This window comes from Salmo salar, chromosome 09 (assembly GCF_965601325.2).
Source record: "Salmo salar chromosome 09, fSalSal1, whole genome shotgun sequence".
Lineage (NCBI taxonomy): Eukaryota > Metazoa > Chordata > Actinopteri > Salmoniformes > Salmonidae > Salmo > Salmo salar.
This window is the reverse complement of record NC_138299.1, coordinates 136215703-136227907: the sequence shown is the minus strand read 5'-3', so window position 1 is coordinate 136227907 and position 12205 is coordinate 136215703.

Here is a 12205-nt window from a genome sequence, read left to right as displayed (position 1 = left end):
CTAAAACTTTACCTCTTCAAACAGTATCTGAAATATTCCTCCTCCTCTCCTCAAAGGATTTTATGTAATCTATCACAAGACATCTAGTGGCCCTTTTGGGTACTTCAGATTATCAGTTGTCTGTAATCATCTCTGGCCCTCTGTGGCCTGATTTCATAAGTAAAATATATTAAATGTTAAATAAGGTGATATTAAAAAGCTGTAAAACATTAACCTAAATATAAACCATCAACTTAGTGAATAACATTGGTGTTTCATACAGTATGAGGGTTTCATCATGAACTATCCTTTATACTTTTATTTATTTTACTATGAATATGTATTTGTTGTCAATGTTTTGGCGTCAAACTGGTGGCAGTTGTGAACACAGTCAGTAGTTGGAAGAGTTGCAGAGTTGATTGAAAATAATGCCATTGTTGAATAGATGCTTTTTTCATTAATTAGACTATTTTCTCTTGAACCATATGGTCTATCTACTAGAAACTCATGGACAATATGGACCAAGATATAATAAATTAATACTATATATGAATACATTTTTTGTTTTGTTATTCAAGTATAAATGATCAAAGTTACGATAGCTTGCCATAGATTTTCTGTTAATGATCAAAATTACTGAAGATTCCAGTAATGTTGGTAAATTACTGGAAACTTTGCAACCCTACATACAGTAAAAGAAGTGGAATGCTCCGAATATATATTATTATTATAGTCTATGATGACAATCTGTGTCTGTTGCATAGCTTTTAATTGACTCTGTCACCGCTGTGTGGGTTTAATTAAAAGCAGGCATTTAGAAAATTCTAAAAGAGAATGAGAAAGAGAAGGAGCCGAGGGGGGAAGAGTATCACAGGGGGATATGATAATTAACAGAAGAAACGTACCGAAAGCTACACTACCTGCTAGTGCTAGCTACAGTTGAAGTCTGAAGTTTACATACCCTTACGTTATAGTCATTAAAACTTGTTTTTCAACCACTCCACAAATTTCTTTGTAAGTTGGCAAGTCGGTTAGGACATCTGCTTTGTGCATGACAAGTATTTTTTCCAACAATTGTTTACAAACAGATTATTTCACTTATAATTCACTGTATCACAATTCCAGTAGGTCAGACGTTTACATACACTAAGTTCACTGTGCCTTTAAACAGCTTAGAAAAGTCCAGAAAATTATGTCATGGCTTTAGAAGCTTCTAATAGGCTAATCAACATCATTTGAGTCAATTGGAGGTGTACCTGTGGATGTATTTCAAGGCCTACCTTCACACTCAGTGCCTCTTTGCTTGACATCATGGGAAAATCAAAAGAAATCAGCCAAGACCTCAGAAAAAAATGGTAGACCTCCACAAGTCTGGTTCGTCCTTGGGAGCAATTTCCAAACGCCTGAAGGTACCACGTTCATCTGTACAAATAATAGTACGCAAGTATAAACACCATGGGACCACGCAGCTGTCATACCGCTCAGGAAGGAGACATGGTCTGTCTCCTAGAGATGAACGTACTTTGGTGCCAAAAGTGCAAATCAATCCCAGAACAGCAAAGGACCTTGTGAAGATGCTGGAGGAAACAGGTACAAAAGTATCTATATCCACGGTAAAACGAGTCCTATATCGACATAACCTGGAAGGCCACTCAGCAAGGAAGAAGCCACGGCTCCAAAACCGCCATAAAAAAGACAGACTACGGTTTGCAACTGCACATGGGGACAAAGATTGTACTTTTTGGAGAAATGTCCTCTGGTCTGATGAAACAAAATAGTTCTGTTTGGCCATAATGACCATCGTTATGTTTGGAGGAAAAAGGGGGTGGATTGCAAGCCGAAGAACACCATCCCAACCGTGAAGCACGTGGCTGGCAGCATCATGTTGTGGGTGTGCTTTGCTTCAGGAGGGACAGGTGCACTCCACAAAATAGATGGCATCATGAGGGAGGAAAATTATGTGGATATATTGAAGCAACATCTCAAGACATTAGTCAGGAAGTTAAAGCTTTGTCACAAATGGGTCTTCCAAATGGACATTGATGCCAAGCATTCTTCCAAATTTGTGGAAAAATGGCTTAAGGACAACAAAGTCAAGATATTGGAGTGGCCATCATAAAGCCCTGACCTCAATCCTATAGAAAATTTGTGGGCAGAACTGAAAAAGCGCGTGCGAGCAAAGAGGCCTACAAACCTGACTCAGTTACACCAGCTCTGTCAGGAGGAATGGGCCTAAATTCACCCAACTTATTGTGGGAAGCTTGTGGAAGGCACCCGAAACGTTTGACCCAAGTTAAACAATTTAAAGGCAATGCTACCAAATACTAATTGAGTGTATGTAAACTTCTGACGCACTGGGAATGTGATGAAAGAAATACATGCTGAAATAAATCATTCTCTCTACTATTATTCTGACATTTCACATTCTTAAAATAAAGTGGTGATCCTAACTGACCTAAGACAGGGCATTTTTACTCTGATTAAATGTCAAGAATTGTGAAAAACTTAGTTTAAATGTATTTGGCTGAGGTGTATGTAAACTTCCAACTTCAACTGAACCTCCCCCTACTTCTCTCCCTCTCTCCTCTCACTCTGTCTCAGAGTCCCTGTCTCCCCAATCAATCACAAAGCTAATAATACCTACTTCTGTATAAGCCCATTTCTTTCCTCTGCCCTTTTTGTCTGTTTATTTATTTAGCGTGAGAATGCCCTAAGAACTGCGGTATACCTCCGCCAGCTCTCTCCATGCTAACCAGGCGGCATACTAAAACGCTAGGACCTGACTAGCCCAAGGCCACATCACCACCTGCAGAGAGGGGAAGTAATTCTGCTTTTTGACCTTAACTTAGGTTTGCGCTGCTGCATTGCTGAAAATAATAAGCTAAACCCAGCTGTCTATTACCATAATCAGTAACTGGTAGAAAAGCTTATTTGTAATATTCTGAGAGGATGGAGTTTTGTGTGATAAATCAGATTTCCCCTTCCTGGGCTAAAATAGCTGTCGGTTAAAGTGCACCTTGGTGTTTACATTGGCTGGAATGTGATTTACAGAGGGACTTTATTACTGTTTTTTAAAGGACCAACCCACAGCTGAAACAATAACAAAACGGGCACCCCATCACTGTTTTGGCAAAAAGCTGAGGGATGGGGATGGAGAAATGTAACCAGTCAAATTCATGAACAGAGCTATGGAAACAAGGACTGACCATCCATGATATCAAGATAATATTTGTAACCATGTTTTGACACTATACGGTGTTTGTTTACATTTATGTTGTTTACAAACAGAGTAAAACCAGCATATATTTTGACATCTGTAGTAGTACGACAGTTTAACTTAGCTCACAAGGCATACTTCCGTTTTTTGTTCAAGAGTCAATGGGTGTACAGTGCATTCGGAAAGTATTCAGACCCCTTGTCTTTTCCCACATTTTGTTACATAACAGCCTTATTCTAAAATTGATTAAATAGTTTTTTTCCCTCATCAATCTACACACAATAGTCCATTACGACAAAATAAAAAAAACGTTTTTTAGAATTTATGGTAAATTTATTACGATAAAAAACTCAAATATCACATTTACATAAGTATTCAGACCCTTTACTCAGTACTTTGTTGAAGCACCTTTAGCAGTGATTACAGCATCGAGTCTTCTTGGGTATGACGCTACAAGTTTGGCACACCTGTGTTTGGGGAGTTTCTCCCATTCTTCTCTGCAGATCCTCTCAAGCTCTGTCAGGTTGGATGGGGAGATGTTCGATTAGGTTCAAGTCCGTGCTGTGGCTGGGCCTCTCAAGGACATTCAGAGACTTGTCCCAAAGCCAGTTCGGCATTGTCTTGGCTGTGTGCTTAGGGTCGTTGTCCTGTTGGAAGAACCTTCACCCCATTCTGAGGTCCTGAGCGCTCTGGAGCAGGTTTTCATCAAGGATCTCTCTATACTTTGCACTGTTCATCTTTCCCTCAATCCTGACTAGTCTCCCAGTCCCTGTCACTGAAAAACATCCCCAAAGCATGATGCAGCCACCACCATGTTTCACCGTAGGGATGGTGCCAGGTTTCCTCTAGACGTGATACTTGGCATTCTGGCCAAATAGTTCAATTTTGGTTTCATCAGACCAGAGAATCTTAGGTGCCTTTTGGCAAACTCCAAGCGGGCTGTCATATGTCTTTTACTGAGGAGTTGCTTCCGTCTGGCCACTCTACCATAAAGGCCTGATTGGTGGAGTGCTGCAGAGGTGGTTGTCCTTCTGGTAGGTTCTCCCTACTCCACAGAGGAACTCTGGAGCTCTGTCAGATCGACCATTGGGTTCTTGGTCACCTCTCTGACCAAGGCTCTTCTTCCCCGATTGCTCGGTTTGGCCGGGCGTCCAGCTCTAGGAAGAGTCATGGTGGTTCCAAACTTCTTCAATTTAAGAATGATGGACGCCACTGTGTTCTTAGGAACCTTCAATGCTGCAGAAATATTTTGGTACCCTTCCCCAGATCAGTGCCTTGACACAATCCTGTCTCGGAGCTCTACGGACAAATCCTTCGAACTCATGGTTTGGTTTTTGCTCTGACATGCACTGTCAACCTTATATAGATTGACAGTGGGACCTTATATAGACAGGTGTGTGCCTTTCCAAATGTCCAAACAATTGAACTCCAAGTTGTAGAAGCATCTCAAGGATGATCAATGGAAAAAGGATGCACCTGAGCTCAATATCGAGTTTCATAGCTAAGGGTCTGAATACTTATGTAAATGTGATATTTCTGGGGTTTTTTGCAAACATTTCTAAAAAACTGTTTTTGCTTTGTCATTATGGGGTATTGTGTGTAGATTCATGAGGGAAACACCAATGTAATCCATTTTAGATTAAGGCTGTAACGTAACAAAATGTGGTGAAAGTCAGGGGGTCTGAGTACTTTCTGAATGCACTTGTATATCATTTAGTCCAAAAATGAATGTAGCAATTGCGGATTTCCCTTTTAAAGATGACAGCATCTCCCTCTACTCACTCCTGGACAGTCAGGCCCATTGAAGCAGTCTAACATCTGCTCCACCGCTGAGCAATGGCGGCAATTAACACCTACAGTTGAAGTCGGAAGTTTACATACACCTTAGCCAAATACATTTAAACTCAGTTTTTCACAATTCCTGACATTTAATCCTATTAAAAATGCCTTGTCTTGGGTCAGTTAGGATCACCACTTTATTTTAAGAATGTTACATTTCAGAATAAAAGTAGAGAGAATTATTTATTTCAGCTTTTATTTCTTTCATCACATATTTGGTAGCATTGCCTTTCAATTGTCTAACTTGGGTCCAACGTTTCGGGTAGCCTTCCACAAGCTTCCCACAATAAGTTGGGTGAAGTTTGGCCCATTCTTCCTGACAGAGCAGGTGTAACTGAGTCAGGTTTGTAGGCCTCCTTGCTCGCACATGCTTTTTTAGTTTTGCCCACAAAAGTTCTATGGGATTGAGGTCAGGGCTTTGTGATGGCCATTCCAATACCTTGACTTTGTTGTCCTTAAGCCATTTTGCCACAACTTTGGAAGAATGCTTGGCGTCATTGTCCATTTGGGAGACCCAAGCATTAACTTCCTGCTGATGTCTTGAGATGTTGCTTCAATATATCCACATAATTTATTTTGTGGAGTGCACCAGTCCCTCCTGCAGCAAAGCACCCCCACAACACGATGCTGCCACCGCCGTGCTTCACGGATGGGATGGTGTTCTTCAGCTTGCAAGCCTCCACCTTTTTCCTCCAAACATAACGATGGTCATTATGTTCAAACAGAACTATTTTTGTTTCATCAGACCAGAGGACATTTCTCCAAAAAGTATGATCTTTGTCCCCATGTGCAGTTGCAAACCGTAGTCTGTCTTTTTTATGACGGTTTTGGAGCAGTGGCTTCTTCCTTGCTGAGCGGCCTTTCAGGTTATGTCGATATAGGACTCGTTTTACTGTGGATATAGATACTTTTGTACCTGTTCCCTCCAGCATCTTCACAAGGTCCTTTGCTGTTGTTCTGGGATTGATTTGCACTTTTCACACCAAAGTACGTTCATCTCTAAGAGACAGAATGCGTCTCCTTCCTGAGCGGTATGACGGCTGCGTTGTGCCATGGTGTTTATATTTGCGTACTATTGTTTTTACAGATGAACGGGATACATTCAGGCGTTTGGAAATTGCTCCAAAGGATGAACCAGACCTGTGGAGGTCTACAATTTTTTTTCTGAGGTCTTGGCTGATTTCTTTTGATTTTCCCATGATGTCAAGCAAAGAGGCACTGAGTTTGAAGGTAGGCCTTGAAATACATCCACAGGTACACCTCCAATTGACTCAAATGATGTCAATTAGCCTATTAGAAGCTTCTAAAGCCATGACATAATTTTCTGGAATTTTCCAAGCTGTTTAAATGCACAGTCAACTTAGTGTATGTAAACTTCTGACCCACTGGAATTGTGATACAGTGAATTATAAGTGAAATAATCTGTCTGTAAACAATTGTTGTAAAAATGACTTGTGTCATGCACAAAGTAGATGTCCTAACCGACTTGCCAAAACTATAGTTTGTTAACAAGAAATTTGTGGAGGGGTTGGAAAATGAGTTTAAATGACTCCAATCTAAGTGTATGTAAACTTCCGATTTCAACTGAAAACAGCAGTCCTTTCTGTGACTGCACAGCCCCGGGGCCCATCACTCTGCTGGGGTGCAGGACCCAGACAAGGGACTGATGACACACACAGAACTTTCTCCACTCCGATGAATCTCCCTACATCCAGACCTGACAGACAGACAACCACTAGCGGTTCTGGGGGGGGGGGGGGGGGGGGGGGGGGCAGTGCCCCTGTGACAATAATTTTGGACCCCTTGTGGCCCCCCTAAATGTGGAGTATGAAATAATTTTTACATAACACATTTTTGCTATCGTTCTTTTTTTATATCCGTTATTAGACAGTGGCAACGCGGAACATAATAACGTCTAATGTAACTGGCCCCTCTAACAGTACAACTGGCCCCAGCTTGGCCTCCCCAGTTGAAATGGTCTAGAACCGCCACTGCAGACAACACACTCCTCCTCTCCACAAGCAACACCATTTTCCTTTCCCTGCCTTTAATCACACACCTCTCCGTCTTGCACTTCACATACAGCAGGTAGCCTAGTGGTTAGAGTGTTGGGCCAGTAACCGAAAGGTTGCAAGATTGAATCCCTGAGCTGACAAGGTAAAAATCTGTCGCTCTGCTCCTGAACAAGGCAGTTAACCCACTGTTCCTAGGCCGTCATTGAAAATAAGAATTTGTTCTTAACTGACTTGCCTAGTTAAATAAAGGTAAAATAAACATACAGTACTGTTTGACCCATGACCATCTTTTTTGCACAGAACAGAACCTTGAATGCAGCCAGGTTTGTCTGGAAAGAAAAGAAAGGTTGGCATACTGTATGCTCCAAATTACCACCTTCAATGACAATATGATCTTAGTCAGGTCAAACCAAATTCAAGTGTTTGTCTTCAATACACCAAAGCCCTGCTCTCAGAGAAGCAATATGACAATATTTTCATGGTTATTCTATCTATCACCCGAGCAGAGGCCTTCCTTATTCAGTGCAGTGTGTTTTTCCTCTTCTCTGAAGTGCTGCTGTGAAACTCTGGCCCCAGATCCATATTTAATCATGCCCAGGCAGGCAGGCAGGCAGGCAGGCAGGCAGGCAGGCAGGCAGGCAGGCAGGCAGGCAGGCAGGCAGGGGTAGTTACTGGGGGTCATGGAGAGAAAGGAACCTGGTGATCCTACAAATGATTTTCCCACTCACCTTGAGGCAAGGCAGCGACAGACACCTTCAACCCCACTTAATCCTCAGGCTCTGAGGAGAGGGGAAGGGAGGACTTACTAAACAGGAGCTTTCTGGGATACATCCAATATCACACCCTATTCCCTGTATAGTCCACTACTTTTGACCAAAGCCAATAGGGTTCTTTTCAAAAGTAGTACATTATATAGGGGATAGGGTGCCATTTGGGACTCACACCAGGATCCAATATAATGTGGTGTGGAGAGCATGGCACGTCATCACTATTTGAAATGCAATGAGCTGCAGTCTGAGTTACAGCTGATGTGTGTAATTACTGGGCTAGTCGGTAGTGTCTAATTATCCCTCCATACACTCTATCCATACACTTCAACAACAGCTGCCAGTCTTCAACGTTTCCCCAATCAATACCCTGATGCTGCATGCTTATCATCGACCAACCGCATTCAAATAGAATTTGTAAATGTAAAATGTATTGTTGCTCTAGTATTTATTTATATACATGTACTTACAAACACATTTTACATGTGAGATATTTCACCTCTGTGTATTTGAGACACACACACACACAGTGCACTATGCATGCACACGAACGCGCACGAACGAACGAGCGCACGCACACACACGCACACGCACACACACACTGCACTACGCATGCACATGAACACGCACGAATGAGCGCACGCACGCACACACACACGCACACAAACACACACACACACACACACACAGTGCACTACGCATGCACATGAATGCGCACGAATGAGCGCACGCACACACACACAAACACGCTCACACAAACACGCTCACACACACACACTGCCTGGCATAACCAAACAGGTTTTCCTCCCACACCCAATAATCCAAACAGAGTCAGTTTTCATGGTTTAAGACCAATTCCTCAGAATAGATTTGCAAACTGGGATAGAGGGGAACAGTTGGGGAGGTTGGATGAAAAAACACATCTCAAGAGTAAACAGCATTAACGAGAAAATAATGGCTTGCCAAAATAATTGGTTGTGAGCAAATTCTTCATCATATTCCACTAGACGACCCAGAGGAAAAAATAAAGATCATCCTTGCTGTGCTTTGTTTATATACTGTTGTATCCTGTGACTACATCATTCATATCACCACAGGTAGGTTAATAAAAGATTGCATAGGAATTAATTTAGCTGGCATGGAAAGTGAATAATGGTCCAAATGGCTGTTCTTTTGCCGCTATCAATATTTCGGGCGTGTATAAATAATTGTCACTGCAAGAACATGACAGCTACAGGCACGAGAACACACACACACGTACACACACGTTCACACACACATACCGGAACAGCTGGTGTTATGGGAAAACAGAGAGATCTCTCTTAGGATATAGGAGAGCCAGTAGACCCAAGGAGGTTAAAGAGAGGAGCATGGCATTTTCCTCGGAATGGCATAATGGTTTACACCATGCTGTGCTAGAGAACAGATAACCCTAGTACTCTGCCCCAAAGTCCTGCACATAGCTTCTCCTTGGATGGAGAATTCACACTCATTTGTTTGTCCTGTTGAAGGGCCAATGTGTTCCACTAGAGGAATAGGTTGTCCCTTCAGAAGGGACAATAGCCTCATCTCACCCAGGTACTGTAATAGCCCTGTGTGCCAGGTCTCTTAGACCAACCTGGACTAATATATTAAACGTAAATCTGTGACACTATTAGTATGATATGTGTTACGTTTCGTATGGTATGTATTCATTTGTGGATGTCCATCATCCATTTCATATGATATGTAACAAATTACAATTTGTATGATATGTTAATAATTGCAATTCGTACATTATGTTATGAATTTGCAATAAGTATGATATGTAACGAGCGGCAGGTAGCCTAGTGGTTAGAGCATTGGGTCAGTAACCGAAAGGTTGCTGGATCGAATCCCCGAGCTGACAAGGTCAAAATCTGTCCTTCTGCCCTTGAACAAGGCAGTTAACCCACTGTTTCCCGGTAGTCCGTCATTGTAAATAAGAATTTGCTCTTAACTGACTTGCCTAGTTAAAAGTAAAAAAATATATATATATATCCAATTTGTTGTAGCTAGGTTATAGTTAGGGAACAGGTTCGCTAACATTCTATGTAGCTAAAAAGTAGTAAGTCATTACGAAGTTGCTAAAATGCTAAAGCTGTTCTTTGGGTTGTTAGACGTTCCCATTATACGCCTACCCGTCCCAACCAACCTCCCTCCTTCTGTCTTATGTACCCATACCAAAACATATCATCCGGGGTGAAAGTAGATTTCATTTCTTCCCGGTACAGGACCTCCTACGCGTGCATGCGCTTGCCTAGTCATAGAACGTAAAATCCCTACTAATTCAGTAGGATCTCTGTGGGCCTAATCATAGAACGTAGAATCCCTACTAATTCAGTAGGATCTCTGTGGGCCTAATCATAGAATGTAGAATCCCTACTAATTCAGTAGGATCTCTGTGGGCCTAATCATAGAATGTAGAATCCCTACTAATTCAGTAGGATCTCTGTGGGCCTAGTCATAAAGACTTGTCATTTAACTTTTAAAATGTATTGCCTTTTACTGTGGCATAAACACAACCAGTCATGTTTGTCAAACAATCACTTCAAAGGTCTCCTTTACTAGGCTACCCATGCACATTCATCTAGTACTCACAACATATTTCAAGCCTCCAAACAGTGGTGAATGGAAAGAGACATCATTTACACAAAACACCAAAAAGTATAATGGCATTTGGCGATTGTCATTAGGACAGAATTTATGCGTCCACTGCATATTTCAGTGTCAGCCACTCATCTCTGCCTTGACAAAATGTCTGTGTTCTTTTCGAACCACATTGCATTTCGGAGCGTAGGCTATCCCACCCGTTTTCAAGTCCATTAGCACAGTTTTCATGTCTCTGACATGTGGTAATGATAAATAGTGGTGTAATAGCCTTCAGTTTTCATGTCTCTGACATGTGGTAATGATAAATAGTGGTTTAATAGCCTTCAGTTTTCATGTCTCTGACATGTGGTAATGATAAATAGTGGTGTAATAGCCTTCAGTTTTCATGTCTCTGACATGTGGTAATGATAAATAGTGGTGTAATAGCCTTCAGTTTTCATGTCTCTGACATGTGGTAATGATAAATAGTGGTTTAATAGCCTTCAGTTTTCATGTCTCTGACATGTGGTAATGATAAATAGTGGTGTAATAGCCTTCAGTTTTCATGTCTCTGACATGTGGTAATGATAAATAGTGGTTTAATAGCCTTCAGTTTTCATGTCTCTGACATGTGGTAATGATAAATAGTGGTGTAATAGCCTTCAGTTTTCATGTCTCTGACATGTGGTATGATAAATAGTGGTGTAATAGCCTACAGTTTTATTGACATTTTGTTTTCATTATTGTGATAGGTTCATGTTTTACTGGTACGGCGTACCCCCACTACTTGTTTTTCCAGGACACCTTAAGCCTCATTCACATTACCCATAAGCACTCCGTTATGTTGCGCCGGATGTCATGCATTTCAATGGAGACATCCACAACTGAGTGAAAACGCAATGCCCCCTTGCGGTTGAAAACACATACTTTGACATTTTTCTAACTTTGCGTCATCTTCAGTCCGTCGAAGAACAAGACGTTACCAAAAGACAGAAGATGAAAATGTGGTTTTCGGTGATGGCTTTATGGGATAGCTAGCAACTTGTAAACAATTGCCCATTCCTATAAGTGAGTACTATTTTAATAGTAATGTTAAATATTACACATTGCCTGTTAAGCCAATTACAGTGCTTTCAGAAAGTATTCAAACCCCTTGACGTATTCCACGTTTTGTTGTGTTACAGCCTGCATTCCAAATGGATAAAAAAATATATTTTTCACCCATCTACACACAGTACCCCATAATGACAAAGTGAAAACATGCTTTTAGACATTTCAGCAAATGTATTGCAAATTAAATACAGAAATATCAAGTTTACATACAGTGGAAAGAAAAAGTATCTGAAATTCTTTGGAATTACCTGGATTTCTGCATAAATTAGTCATAACATTTGATCCGTGCTTCATCTAGGTCACAATAGCAGAGAAACACAGTCTGCTTAAACTAATAACACACAAATAATGATATGTTTTCATGTCTTTATTGAACACATCGTGTAAACATTCAGAGTGCAGGGTGGGAAAAGTATGTGAAACCTTGGATTTAATAACAGGTTGACCCTCCTTTTGCAGCAATAACCTTAACCAAAAGTTTTCTGTAGTTGCGGATCAGACCTGCACAACAGTCAGGAGGAATTTTGGACCATTCCTCTTTACAAAACTGTTTCAGTTCAGCAATATTCTTGGGATGTCTGGTGTGAACCGCTCTCTTGAGGTCATGCCACAACATCTCATTCGGGTTGAGGTCAGGACTCTGACTGGGCCACTCCAGGCGGCGT